The sequence below is a fragment of the Melanotaenia boesemani genome, chromosome 9 (genome assembly GCF_017639745.1).
Source record: "Melanotaenia boesemani isolate fMelBoe1 chromosome 9, fMelBoe1.pri, whole genome shotgun sequence".
Lineage (NCBI taxonomy): Eukaryota > Metazoa > Chordata > Actinopteri > Atheriniformes > Melanotaeniidae > Melanotaenia > Melanotaenia boesemani.
The window spans coordinates 31,845,810-31,859,223 of record NC_055690.1 but is presented as its reverse complement, the minus strand read 5'-3'; positions in this window follow the sequence as shown (position 1 = coordinate 31,859,223).

Below are 13,414 nucleotides of genomic sequence, written 5' to 3'. Positions count from 1 at the left end.
AATATGTAAATAAATGAGGGTTTGAACATATGTTTGGATGTTGTGTGCATTTTAATTCAAGATGAATTTAGATTCAACATTATGGTTAACTGAATCATAAAACGTAGCTTTTCTCTGATGCACCTTTTTCTCCGTTCGGCTGAGCATCAGAGTTGAAGAGGACCGACCGGTTAAGATGGTTTACACTGATGTGCTTTATCAAATACAGAAACCAGTTCTTGCAGTTGTTTCTTACAGCTCTGAGATGCGAAAAATTTCCCGTTACTTAGGGCACATCTCAACAGGGAAATCCATCTGTTACAAGTCATTTTTTTAAATAATCAATTAAGTGAATCAAACTGTGCCATTGACTTTAACCTGCTCTCATTTTGTAACACACACATCTAATATAATCAAATGTCTGGAAAATGTTTCCTCTTGTTTAGTAGCCAGCAGCTAAACGCTGGCTCATTTAACACTTCACTTTTCAGCTAATAACGTAGCTTCTACTTCTAACAGCTATATTTAAAAAAATGATGAGAAGAAACTAACCATGTAATAAGAAGTAGCTGTTTGTAGGTGTCGTGGAAAATTCATAGAAACAAAGGATCACACACTGGGTGAGAATATAGCAATGATGTTTGATTAAGAGCTGCAGCAATGGGAAAGTGGGAAAGCAAAGTCACACCTTCATACATACACAGATATACCCGCTGATCGAGCATAGCAGACAGGGTTGTGGTTAAGCAAAACAGGAGAGTCTGGTCTCAATATCAACAACTTCTTGGAATAAAAGAAGTTGACCTTTATTGCTTCTGCTCAAGTAAAGGTGAGTGAGGATGCTATTCGCAGAAGTGAAGAGGTCTCAGTCCGGTTCAGACTGTTCAAACCATCTGCACAGGGTGTAAAAAACCCACATACGAGACGTGCAAAAACCAGTCATTATAAGATGTGCATACTTCTACAATTTTAAGCTTGCACTGACAAAATCAACTTTCATTATCACTCTTTACACAAGGACAAACCTTTTCCAGATGTCATAAGCACAGCAACATATACTCTGAAATAAAGATATGAACGTATATGAACTTATAGAATAAAAAAATAAAACATATGAACTTAGACTATATGTAATTTTTCATTACATACGATACTTTAAAAATCTCCTATGTGCAGCAGAAAATAACGTGAAAGTTCAAATGTGACAACTTCAGAAATAAGTTGATCATTTCTGTTGAAACAGTAACATGTTGGTTTTATAAAGAAAAATATTATTAATATGAATCTAGACAAAAACATATTTCCTTAATTTATCTAATGCTGTTAATTTCTTGCACAGATTGGTGGAGATAAAAGAGCCATAGTTACACCCCTGAATGACTATCACCCTGCAGCTTTAACACCCGCAATGATGAAGTACTTCATAAGTTGGATCAAGGATCACACCACCTCTGTCCTGGGTGGTGTGATCAGGAACAGTTTCTTTCCCACCGCCATCCATCTTTTAAACAGAAGAGCAATTAAGTGCAATTACTTCTGAAAAATTGTGCAATAACTGCTCATTTATTTTCTTGTTTTACACTTATTTATTTCATTCACTACCACAACAGTACTTTATAATTGTTTTATTTTGTGTTTTTATTTAATCTCAAGTGTGTTAATTATGTGTTTTGTTTTTTTATAATTGACCCTGCATCATCATTTCATTCTGCAGTGGATCTCTGATATAATTTGACTGAATGAAAGTGAAGGTGATCTGAGAAATAAAATGGCACTAAGTGACAAAATATTCAAACAGAGCATCTTGGGACTATTCACACTCTCCCTACACTCCCAAAGTCACAGTCTTTCCGTCCCACTCTGAGGTGGACAGACATTTGACAAAGAAATACCACAGGTCATGTTTACACACAGATTTTTCTCTGAGCAAATTATCCATTGCCATGTAACTCCCCATCAGAGAAACATCACCTGAAAACGTCCAGAATTTTTTTCCTTTGTTTTTTTAACTTGTCCTGTCCAGCATGGTGACAGCAGAACGATGGTGTGGCTCCTGCATTGTGCCGAACAAATTTGCTTTTCCAAGAGGAGCTTTATGGGTATAAGGCTCCTCTTGATGATCTGATTAATTTATATATTTATTTTAATCTTATTTCTTTATTTTGAATTATGGAATTTACATAATCTTGCTGTACCTGACGGGAGGGGACAGAAAAAAGGAGAATAGTGAAAAGAAGTAACAAGAAAAGTAGAAAGAAGGAAAAGAAGACAAAGATATAACAGATAGAAGGCAACGACCCTTCAAACCAAACTAACACCAGATAGCCAACTGCTACACCTGTACAGAAACACAGCAGAGAATTTCCTACAGCTTTTAAAAAAAACAAAGCTGACAATCATCAGGAGTTCCTAAAAAAAATAACCAAGACAACAACAACAGCAAAAATAAAAAATAAAAACAACAAATAACAAACATGTATCACAACAACAACCAAAGTACCAGAAACACATACACACAAAAACTAAACAAAAGTATCTCTTAGTGTATAAACCCACTGCACAACTCAGTGACTGTGTCAGCATGCAGAGTATGAGGAGTCATCAGGCACCCCCACCAATATCCAACCCCCAAAGCGACAAGGTAACAATCCTCCACCTGCACTAAGTGATGGAGCTAATCACAGGACACTAGAGGGAGTGAAATTCAGCTAACTGGTTCTTTGAGGAGACAGACATTGTCTCAGTATGTCATGGTCTAGTAAGAGATTCCTAAACTGCTGAATACACAGATTATTTTTGGTTTTCCAGTTCATGAGGATAGTTTTCTTTGCGTAGAACCATGAGGATCATGTGTGCAGAGTTAATTACTATGTTAATTTCCCCCAAGTCACCAAGTAGACACAGTGAGGGGTTTGAAGGAGTATTACATTTAAACCACGTTGACATGTCTTTATATCCCTGAAGACAGAACCTGCAGACAGGTGTGCCACCACACACCAGAACCACAAGGCATGGAAGTTGTGTTGTCAGTGGTAAATATGTGTGACCATTCTATTCTATTCTATTCTATTAATAAAGTTACTGGATAAGTCAGCCCCCAATTTCAAAGTTGGAAGATAGACTGAATCTCCTACATCGGATTATAGTCTATATTTTTCTAATAATAGTTTTGGGGCATCAAGATTAAAAAATTCTTAGGTAGCTGCAAGTTAATGATATATATTTTACACATAATAGATTTAAGCTGGTGCTATTCTACAAGTTTAGTGCTTCTGATTCCATATTGTGAAGAGAATATAAAAATGAATTTTCCTCTTTTCTATTATATGTTTTATTCCTTTATTTTTTCCATTGACTGAAGTTAATCATTTTTTTTATTTTCCAGGATGTCAGGGTTGTTCCAGATGGGTGTAAGCTTACACAGAATAAGTGAAGACTTGATTATCTTTATAAATTCCCACCAAGCCATCAAAGAGAAACTGATGTTAATGCTTTTAAAACACCTTTGTGTTTTGATGGCTGAGCTGATGAATGGCAGGTCAGAGATAACCAGATCCTCACACAATGCTTGCTCTACATCTAACCTTGGTTCATCCAGACTGCTAGGTTTAAGCCCTTTGGGGATATATTGTAGCTTGTTAGCTAAGAATAGTGATTAAAGTTGGGTAGCTCCAATCCACCTCTGTCTTTAGTCTGTTGTAAAGTTTTTAGACCAGGGGTGCCCAAGTTCAGTCCTCGAGATATACTATCCTTATAGATGCAACCTTTCTCCAATACACCTGAATCAAATGGCTCAGTTCCCTCATCCACATGTCATTCAGCTCTGGAGATTAATTTAATTTCATTCATATATATATATATATATATATATATATATATATATATTATGATGCACTTTTTTCCACTTATTTTCATAAAGGATTTTAGCTTATTTTCAGTACAATTTTACACTCTCATGCCACTGAGAGTGTGGCCTTCTATCAGTCCAAGCCTGAATTAGAGTTACTGGAATCATACCCTTTGCTAAAGCTAATTAGCATCAAGATAATTAGCATCATTTTCAATGCAAATTTGTTTAAAAAGAGGATGAAACTGAAACCAGATTTTACCAACTAGATATGACTCTCTTTAATGGATACAAGATAAGGAGCAAGTTGTTAGTGAGCTGTGTGTTAGCACTGTGTGTTAGCTAAACACATCAAATGCTTCCAAAAAGGCCTGTCCTTTGGTATTAGAATAGAATAGAATAGAATAGAATAGAATAGAATAGAATAGAATAGAAATACTTTATTAATCCCTTTGGAGAGTCCTCAGGGAAATTTGGGTACCAGCAGCAATACAACACCAACAGTAAAGCAGGACAAGCACAAGACACAATATATACAGGTACAAAGCAAAATAGAGGCAACAAGGTGCAAGAAAAGCACAAATAGAATGCAATAAATAACAATAAGATAAGTTAAATAAAACAATATAAACAAGCATTGCACACAGTAGAGGTGGTACAGATTCCCAGTTCACTATTGCACGTATAAGTTATTGCAACTGTTTGTATGGCTTATTGTGCATGTGTTGTATCAGTATTATGCCAAGCCTCCACATTGTACATGTCTGTCCCCCCTGGAATTTCTCAGAGCAAAGCCTAAAAATAAGTCAAACCCCCTTGATATTGGAAGACACAGACCCGAGTTTTATGATGCAACTGGCTAGCTTGCATTACCACCTATGCATAACACCTGTAACCAGAAAGATGCAGCCATGGACTGTAGCAAAATGGAAAATGTATAATAAATACAGCTACTAAACAGATTTTCACCATTACTACAGGACCCTGACTCCCCACCTGATGATCTGAACAAACTCCCACCTCCACAAAGTAGGCTAAAGACTAAATAAGAGTAAGAGCAGACAGCTTTAGAGAGAGCTGACAACAGGGTCGCAAACCCATAAGTGATTCTACTCTCAATGGTGTGAGGAGGCCGATGAGTAAAATCACAAAATCACTGTTTCCCTAAAGATACGGTCTCTGGAGAGTGCCAGGTATTGTGGCTGGGCACGCTGGTGCCAATACGCTGGTCTTTCTGCCAAGGATAAGAGACAAGAAGAGTTCAATCAGTTGTAGGAAACAAAACAACTTGTCCTCTCAGCCAACAATAAGAGACAAGAAGAATCTAAACAACTTAAGGAAAGAAAAACAACTTGTCAGAAATCTGGCATGGTAGCGTCACACTCCCTGCTTGAACATGAGGAACACAGTAACCAAGAGAGAGAGTCTTCACCCACTATCCCAGCTACCAAGTCTGGAAGTTCAGCATCACCAACTACACAATCCTCAGCCTTCACATCTCCTTCTCCTTGTAACACTCCTAATACAGCTTTATTTAATGTCATGTCATTGGAAGGTAAATCATTTTTCATTAGTAAATGTATTATCAGACTTTGTTAGATAAAGATACTAACACAACCATTCTCACTGGATCAGCCCCTCTCAGCTTCAGCTTTGTTCACAAAGAGAAATGAAGAAAGGATGGAGGGGGGTCCAGTATAAATATCCTACGGAGAATATAAATTCTTTGCTATTAGGGTAATTGTATTCTCTAAGGCCTATTCATGAATGTTTATAGTTCACCTATTGGATACAATGCAATATTCTTTGATGAATTTGCTGAATCATGGTCCACAATTTGCATTGATTTTGGCTATCTGGTAATCACTGGTGACATTAACAGTGATGTTGACCTCTCCCTGGATTGAGAGTCTTAAGAACTCTACATAATTATTCTTAGAACCTGTTTTCGGCTGCATGTCAAATGACCTTTTGCATGTAATCAACACCTCTCTGTCAGGCTGTTTCCCCCTAACCCTGAAAACTGCAGAGCAACTTGGACACCTCTATAGCTATAGACCCATCTCAAATATCCTGTTTTAGGGAAAATTATTGAAAAAGCTGTTTATCAGCAGCTTTACAAACTTACCTAACAATTGTTTTGGTATCATTCAGTCAGAATTCTGACCGCACGAAAGTACGGAAACTGCCCTCATCAATGTCTTAAATGACATATATCTTAACACAGATGGTAGCAGAAGTTCTATTTTTTTGTTTTTGTTGGTGTTGTTATACTCGTCCTGTCCAGCATCATGACCTCAGAATGACGATCTGGCTGCTAGGGCTGGACGGATTGATACAAATATCGATATTATCGATACCAGGACTAGTAGTATCAGTATCAGTCGATACCAGTGTGATGAGATTGATGTTTTTCTTGCAGAGTGCTTTGGGGGCAAAAAACAAAGAATGAAAGCTAGATTTTGCTTATGTTTGGAAAATTTGAACTCTTGACTTTATTTTTCTCAAAAATAAAGGGAATAACAGTTATTTTATCATTTTTTACGTTGTTGATATAATTTTATATTGCTTACTCATTTATAAAAAGCTTGAATTTAAAATGAATTTCTGTTATTCAGTTTTTTTTTATAAAAAAATTTAATAAATAATTAAAGACAAAATCATTGAATGATTGTGAAACTAACAGTGAAATCTAAAGTATTGGTATCGGCGATACTTGCCCTGGATTTACTTGGTATCCGATCAATATCGAAGTTTGCAGTATCGTCCAGCCCTACTGGTTGCCGTGTTGTGCCAAACAAATTTATTTGCCAAGAGGAGCTTTATAAATAAAATGCTCCTCTTGATACTAAAGTATTATTCTTTATTTTCAGACAAGTTCAGTTTTGGTTTTTGTGAGATTTGACACAGTCAACATTCTTTGGACTGACAATTAGGATAAAATTTCAAGCCTAGATCTGGATTGGTTTGAATCAATCTTGAAAGACAGGGACTACTTCGTATATTTGTAACTACAGATCTATTCAAACGAAGATGACATGTGGAGTTCCTCACAGCTTTATTTTGGGGCCCCGAATGAAAGACAAACAGTGCTGCTCCACGGTGCCGAAGGAAACAGACCGAATCATCTGCGTCGCCCCAAAAGGATCAGCTGAATCTCTTTAGGGGAGCTCCTCTGCCTTCAGGGGAGCCAAGCTCCCCCGTAATTCAAAGCCTGGCTACAACAGCAAACATTTTTCTGCTGACTTTTTGGGTGAGCCTGTTGACATTTGATGGTAGTATTTTGAGCAGCACAAACAAAACTCATGTAATGTTTCTAAATTTAAATCAATTTCACCTTTAAAGACACAGAGACTATTTTTAGCACTTTTATCTCCTCATGCCTCGACCATAGCAGCAGTCTTGCCTTCAAATTGTCATGGTTCACGCTTCTTCACATCTCCGACTTCCGCATGACCTTATTTGGAACACCATCACCAGCAGCTGTTAGGACGGCGCAGCTGGAAGACATCAGCCTCATCACACCTCCCGCATATAAGCTCCAGACTGACATCCAGTCATCGCTGGATTATACTACTCACTGTGGTAACCAGTCGAGCTCGCAGTATTATTGTTTGTACTCAAAGTTATTGCTGACCATTGTGTCTCCTTTCTCCTTTAAGCACCCGACCTGAACCCTGCCGGTTTTCTAGAATCCTGTCTGCCCGCTCCATCCCGTCCTCAAAGCGAACTCATCGAATCATCCCTAACAATAAAGTGTTCTTTGTTTTTCCCTGCGCTTCAGTCTCTTTGGATCCGCACACCAAACCTTGACACAAATGGGACAAAGCTGCCATATGTTTTAACTAGACAGCACATTACTTTTGTTTTAGCCTCTGTGCACTGACTTCCAGTATGCTCTTGTATCATTTTAGGATCTTACTCTTGAATTGTAAAGCCCTTCATAGGTCTCATGCTCATACTTATCAGACCTTTTAGAAAAATATAAGCCTGTTAGAAATCTAAGATCCTCTGGTAGAGGACTTATGGTTGTTCAGAGACTTGGTTTAAGACCAGAGGTGGCAGAGCACTTGCACCCAGAGTCCATAAACTCTGGAATCTGCCTGAGGAGATCCGGTCAGGAGAGACAGTGTCTTCTTTTACATCTCCTCTTAAAAAATACTTTTATCTGAGAGCCTTCCCTGATTTTATCCTACACTATTGATCTTATTTACTAGATTATTTGCTACAATTACACTTCTATTAGTTCATTGTTTTATGTTGTTTTACTTTATTTTATTGCTTTCTAAGGATAAAATCTTGATCTGAAAATTACGGGACTTAACTTATGTGAAATCGAGCTTTGTTACCTCAAGATAATGGAGTGATAAGCTTGTGACCTCGTGATAACAGCATAAAAAGAAATAATTGCAGGAATCGCTGCACTTGGCTTTTGTAATTTTCCTCTATAATAAAAATGATTTACTTTACTATTTAATTACCAATTTATTTATTTAATAACTAAACAAAATTCACTTTAAGTTGAACAACGTAAAACTTTGTCTTTTGTTATAGAATAAATTCACTTTGCCAAGAATAACTTTATGGATGTAAAGACAATAAAGCTTTGTGGACATAAGGCTCCCATTAATATAGAAATATTATTCTTTATTTTCATATTAGTTTATTGCTGAATTTACATATTAATGCTGGACCTGACAGGGGGAACACATAAAAGGAGGAAGTGATGAGGGGAACAAAGCAGATAAAGATAGAACAGACAGAAACTTTAACCTGAAGAGAAAAACCAGAAAACAAGCAGCTGCACCTGTAATGAAAACTAAGCTGTTGGTCACTTCACTTGGCTTTATGGTTGCATAACATCTGAACGATTATACAAATCCCCTTAAACTCCCTCACCCTGAGATAAATTGAGGGTTTTAAAATCAATTCAGAAATAAAATTTTGTTTCTTAATTCATTAGCATATATTTCCTTTATCTTAATTTCAAACATTATAAATAAAATACATGTACTAGATCCATTCTTAGAGAAATACGTCTGCGGGGCTCTTACAGCAGCCATCCTTGATGTGCGGTGATGGATATAGTGTGAGAAAATGTCTGATGTGTAGGATGTTAAAGATTATCATTACAAACAGGTGAGTAAAGAGTGCAGGAAAATGAGAATAAACCACTTTTTGTAGGTGACATTTTCTGTGTGTGTCTTTGTGGATGAAGGTCAAGTTGACCTAAAGATGTTATCAAGTATGTAAATATGCGGGAGGGGGGGGAAGCGTGGACACTCAATAATCTTTTTTTTTTGCTTGTTTGGCTGAAGATCTCAGACTTCAAAAGCCCCCTGTGCTTCCTACAAAGATGAAAGAAGAGTTAAATTAAGCATCTTGAAAGACAAGGAAAGAAATGTCCAGTTAAAGTTCAGAAGGGCGGGTCGGTTAAAAAACAGAAGTCCTTCTTTTCATTCCAGCTCTTGTGCTGATTATAGGAATGCAAAAGACAGACAAGGATTTTGCTTGAGCTTTATTTAAAATGTCTATTTTTCTATTAGAGGAAAATAAAGTTTTATTAGTTTACTATTTTTTTTCTGGTTTAACCAGAAAAAATGTCACGTCAGGAACAAATTATACAAAATGAAGAAATATGAGAAAAGAACATTAGGGGTTAAATTCATTGTATCAGTGTAATAATTTAATGGTCCAATGAAAGTGTTGTGTGTCCATAGTTCTGTTCATCTATGGGATGGTATACTGTATATCTGAAAAAGTGGTAATAATCAGCAGGAAGGCGTGTTATGGAAAGATGTTTTTCTTTGTTTAATATTATTATTATTATTATTATTATTATCTGAGCTCATGTGCTTTCAACAGAGAAGTAAGAAAAGGTGGGTAAAAGACAGAATAAGGGGCAGAAAACACATTAGAGGATAAATTGTGTGGGTGTAATAAATAAAGTTTGCTGTTGAGCATAATTCTACTCATCTATGATGGGGCGATATACTGTATATCAGAAAATATAGCAATAATTATATAAAAATAATCAGCAGGAAGGCGACGATGTTTTTCTTTGTTTGACATTGTACCTGATGTTCCTCTGACTTAATCAGCGCCTTGCTGTAATCTTTGCTGTCTGCACAGCTGCTCGGAGATAAACTTGTGTCTTATTAGCAGCAACATGCACCACGAAAGACGACTGCAGGCGCCACACGTGATAAGAAACTTTCTGAAAGGATCAGAAAGTGGAACGATATGATCATAAATCGCTGCCTGGACATCACTCAGCATCTCACACTGCAGACAGCTTTTAACTGCTGGACCTTTCTCTAAGAGAAACACACAAAGGTAATTATATTTAATATCCTTTACAATTTTTCCATAATAAACACAACAACGCTATATTTATTGAATTGAAATAAAAAATGTATGACATGTTTTTTTATTGGACTTTGTTTCAGATGGTGTGGTTTCTTCTCCTGTTGATGGTGACATGTGCTGCAAGTTCAGGTCCAACCAGTAAGACAAGATAATATTTTCTAAATCTAATAGGGGAAATTTAGTTTTTACACTGAAGTAAACTCCTTTTGAAACAAGTATTTGACTAAAAAATTTTATTATTTTAATAGTTTTTTGCAATTCAAGCTTTCTTACCAAAAAAAATCTTACATATAAGGATTCATAGTTCAAAATATAAAACTTTCTTTCTTTCTTTCTTTCTTTCTTTCTTTCTTTCTTTCTTTCTTTCTTTCTTTCTTTCTTTCTTTCTTTCTTTCTTTCTTTCTTTCTTTCTTTCTTTCTTTCTTTCTTTCTTTCTTTCTTTCTTTCTTTCTTTCTTTCAGATCTAGGTGACCAAGTGTTTATCTTTCCAAAACAAACCGGAACACATCATCTAAAGCTGCATTCATGCATACATACTTTCAGTGCAGTGACTGTCTGTCTCAGGTAGAGTAATAAGTACAAAACACACATTATATGAGTCTGTACATGACTGTGAAAGCAACATTTATTGTATGACAATCTGATAATTGTTAATTTCCTACAGGGTAAAAACTGACCTCTGCAGAGATCACAGCCTTTTTTCGGCAGCTACAGCCAACAAAGACAATGCTTTCCGCATTTACTGGAACCAAGACCATGATCATTTAGAAGTTAGTATCAATAATAACAAGGTTGAATTCAAAGGGCTGAAGTATGACCGGAATAAGTGGCATTCAATATGTGTCACATGGGACTCTGCAACGGGACTGGTGCAGCTGTGGATTGATGGACATCGAACAATTAAGGAATACGTCAGTAATGATCTCATTGATGACCTATGCATCATCTTAGGACAGGTACAGTTTTTGTTTATGTAAATGTAAAGATTCATGAGAATTATTGTAATCTCATCTCTATGCATTCTTTACAGGAGCAGGATAATTACTGTGGTGGATTTGACCAACATCAGTCCTTTGTTGGTGAGATATCTGATGTACACGTGTGGGACTACATCCTTGAAACCTGTGAGATCCAGCATTACCTGAATTATCAAAATTTCTGTCCTGGAAATGCAGTGAACTGGAGGCATCTGTCGTTTCACCTTACTGGAGGAGTAGTGATAGGTCATAACCAGATCTGTCCCCAAGACTGCTTGGAAAATGTGTTTCCAAAATTATCTCATAGTGATGACTTTAAATATTACATTGATTACTATCATTCCCGCGATCATAGCCATGGTCGTCAACACCATGGCCCTTGTTGTGATGACCATGGCCATGGTCATCACAACAAGGGCCATGGTCATCACCACCATGGCCATGGTCATCACCACCATGGCTATGGTTATCACCACCATGGTCATAACGACAAAGGCCATGGTCATCACAACAAAGGCCATGGTCATAACGACAACGGCCATGGTCATAACGACAAAGGCCATGGTCATAACGACAAAGGCCATGGTCATAACGACAAAGGCCATGGTCATAACGACAAAGGCCATGGTCATCACAACAAAGGCCATGGTCATAACGACAACGGCCATGGTCATAACGACAAAGGCCATGGTCATCACGACAAAGGCCATGGTCATAACGACAAAGGCCATGGTCATAACGACAAAGGCCATGGTCATCACGACAAAGGCCATGGTCATAACGACAACGGCCATGGTCATCACGACAAAGGCCATGGTCATCACGACAAAGGCCATGGTCATCACGACAAAGGCCATGGTCATCACGACAAAGGCCATGGTCATCACGACAAAGGCCATGGTCATAACGACAAAGGCCATGGTCATAACGACAAAGGCCATGGTCATCACGACAAAGGCCATGGTCATAACGACAACGGCCATGGTCATAACGACAAAGGCCATGGTCATCACGACAAAGGCCATGGTCATAACGACAACGGCCATAGTCATCACGACAACTGAGATAGTCATCACAACACCGGCAGTTCTCCTGCCTAGGGTTACTCATCATGAGCATTTTCCTACCCCTGTAGACTTCAACAACAGTTATTTTGAATGTGTGTATTGAAGGTTATCATTAATCAGCTCATGTAATTTCTAAAAAGAGAAAAACAAACAAAATGTACATCTTATCCTATCAGCATCATCAATAAAATTATGTAATTTGCATAGAAATTGCTACATATTATAGTCATAATAATATTAAGAATAAAGCTGGTTAGACCAAATATTAATTCCAAGCTTGTTACAATTGTGTTTTTCTGGAAATGTATAAATAAATGAGGGTTTGCTCAAGACCTTTGAATAGATGTTTGGATGCTGTGCACATTTTAATTCAAGGTGAGAACCATGGAGTCTAATTAGGATTTATCATTGTGTGTCACATTTTGGGCTGGGGTGGGGATTTCCCAGCCACCTCTGAAGGCATCTTTCCTGTGGCTCTGATGGCTAATGTGTTGTTCCCTAGATAAGCATTAGTCTCATTGCTGCTCACTGCCAGATCAGTTGCCAGAGTATTTGCCTGAGTGTTTACAACCTTTTCCATCTGCTTTTTGACCTGTTTCCTCCCACCCAGGAGGTTTTGTACTAGCCTGTTCCAGCCTGGTAATTTCTGCTTCCTTTTATTGTGACTTTTACAGTTTTTTTGTAGTGAACGTTCGGGAGATTGAATCGTTTGGAACAACTGTTCCGATAAAAGAATCAATCTTTTGGAACGGTGACATCTGGTGGCCAAAAAAGTGATTTCAATAAATCCATCTTGATAAACTGAAATGTTTCATGTGTCTTGGGTCGTTTTGTCCGTTGTAATTTCTTATGTTTGTTTATAGTGATATTTGTATTTAAGGATGTAATATTTTAACCAGTCAGTATTTGTATGGGATGCTTCTGTACACAGGGGGATAGCAAGCTTTCATAAAATGTGGGGGGTGTGGTTTGTTACATCTACACTGGAAAATATAGATTTTTTTTTTATTTAACATTTGATGACCCCCTAAGTTATAATAAGCAGCTTCTTATTTACTAAAATATAGGACTTAAAAATTCTTATTCGTGCAATCCTTTTCCTGGTTAGTGCCCCTGCCTGGCCCCCGATCAGAACTTTTCTATACCCGTCCCTGTAAATCCACCTGGTGAGAGAA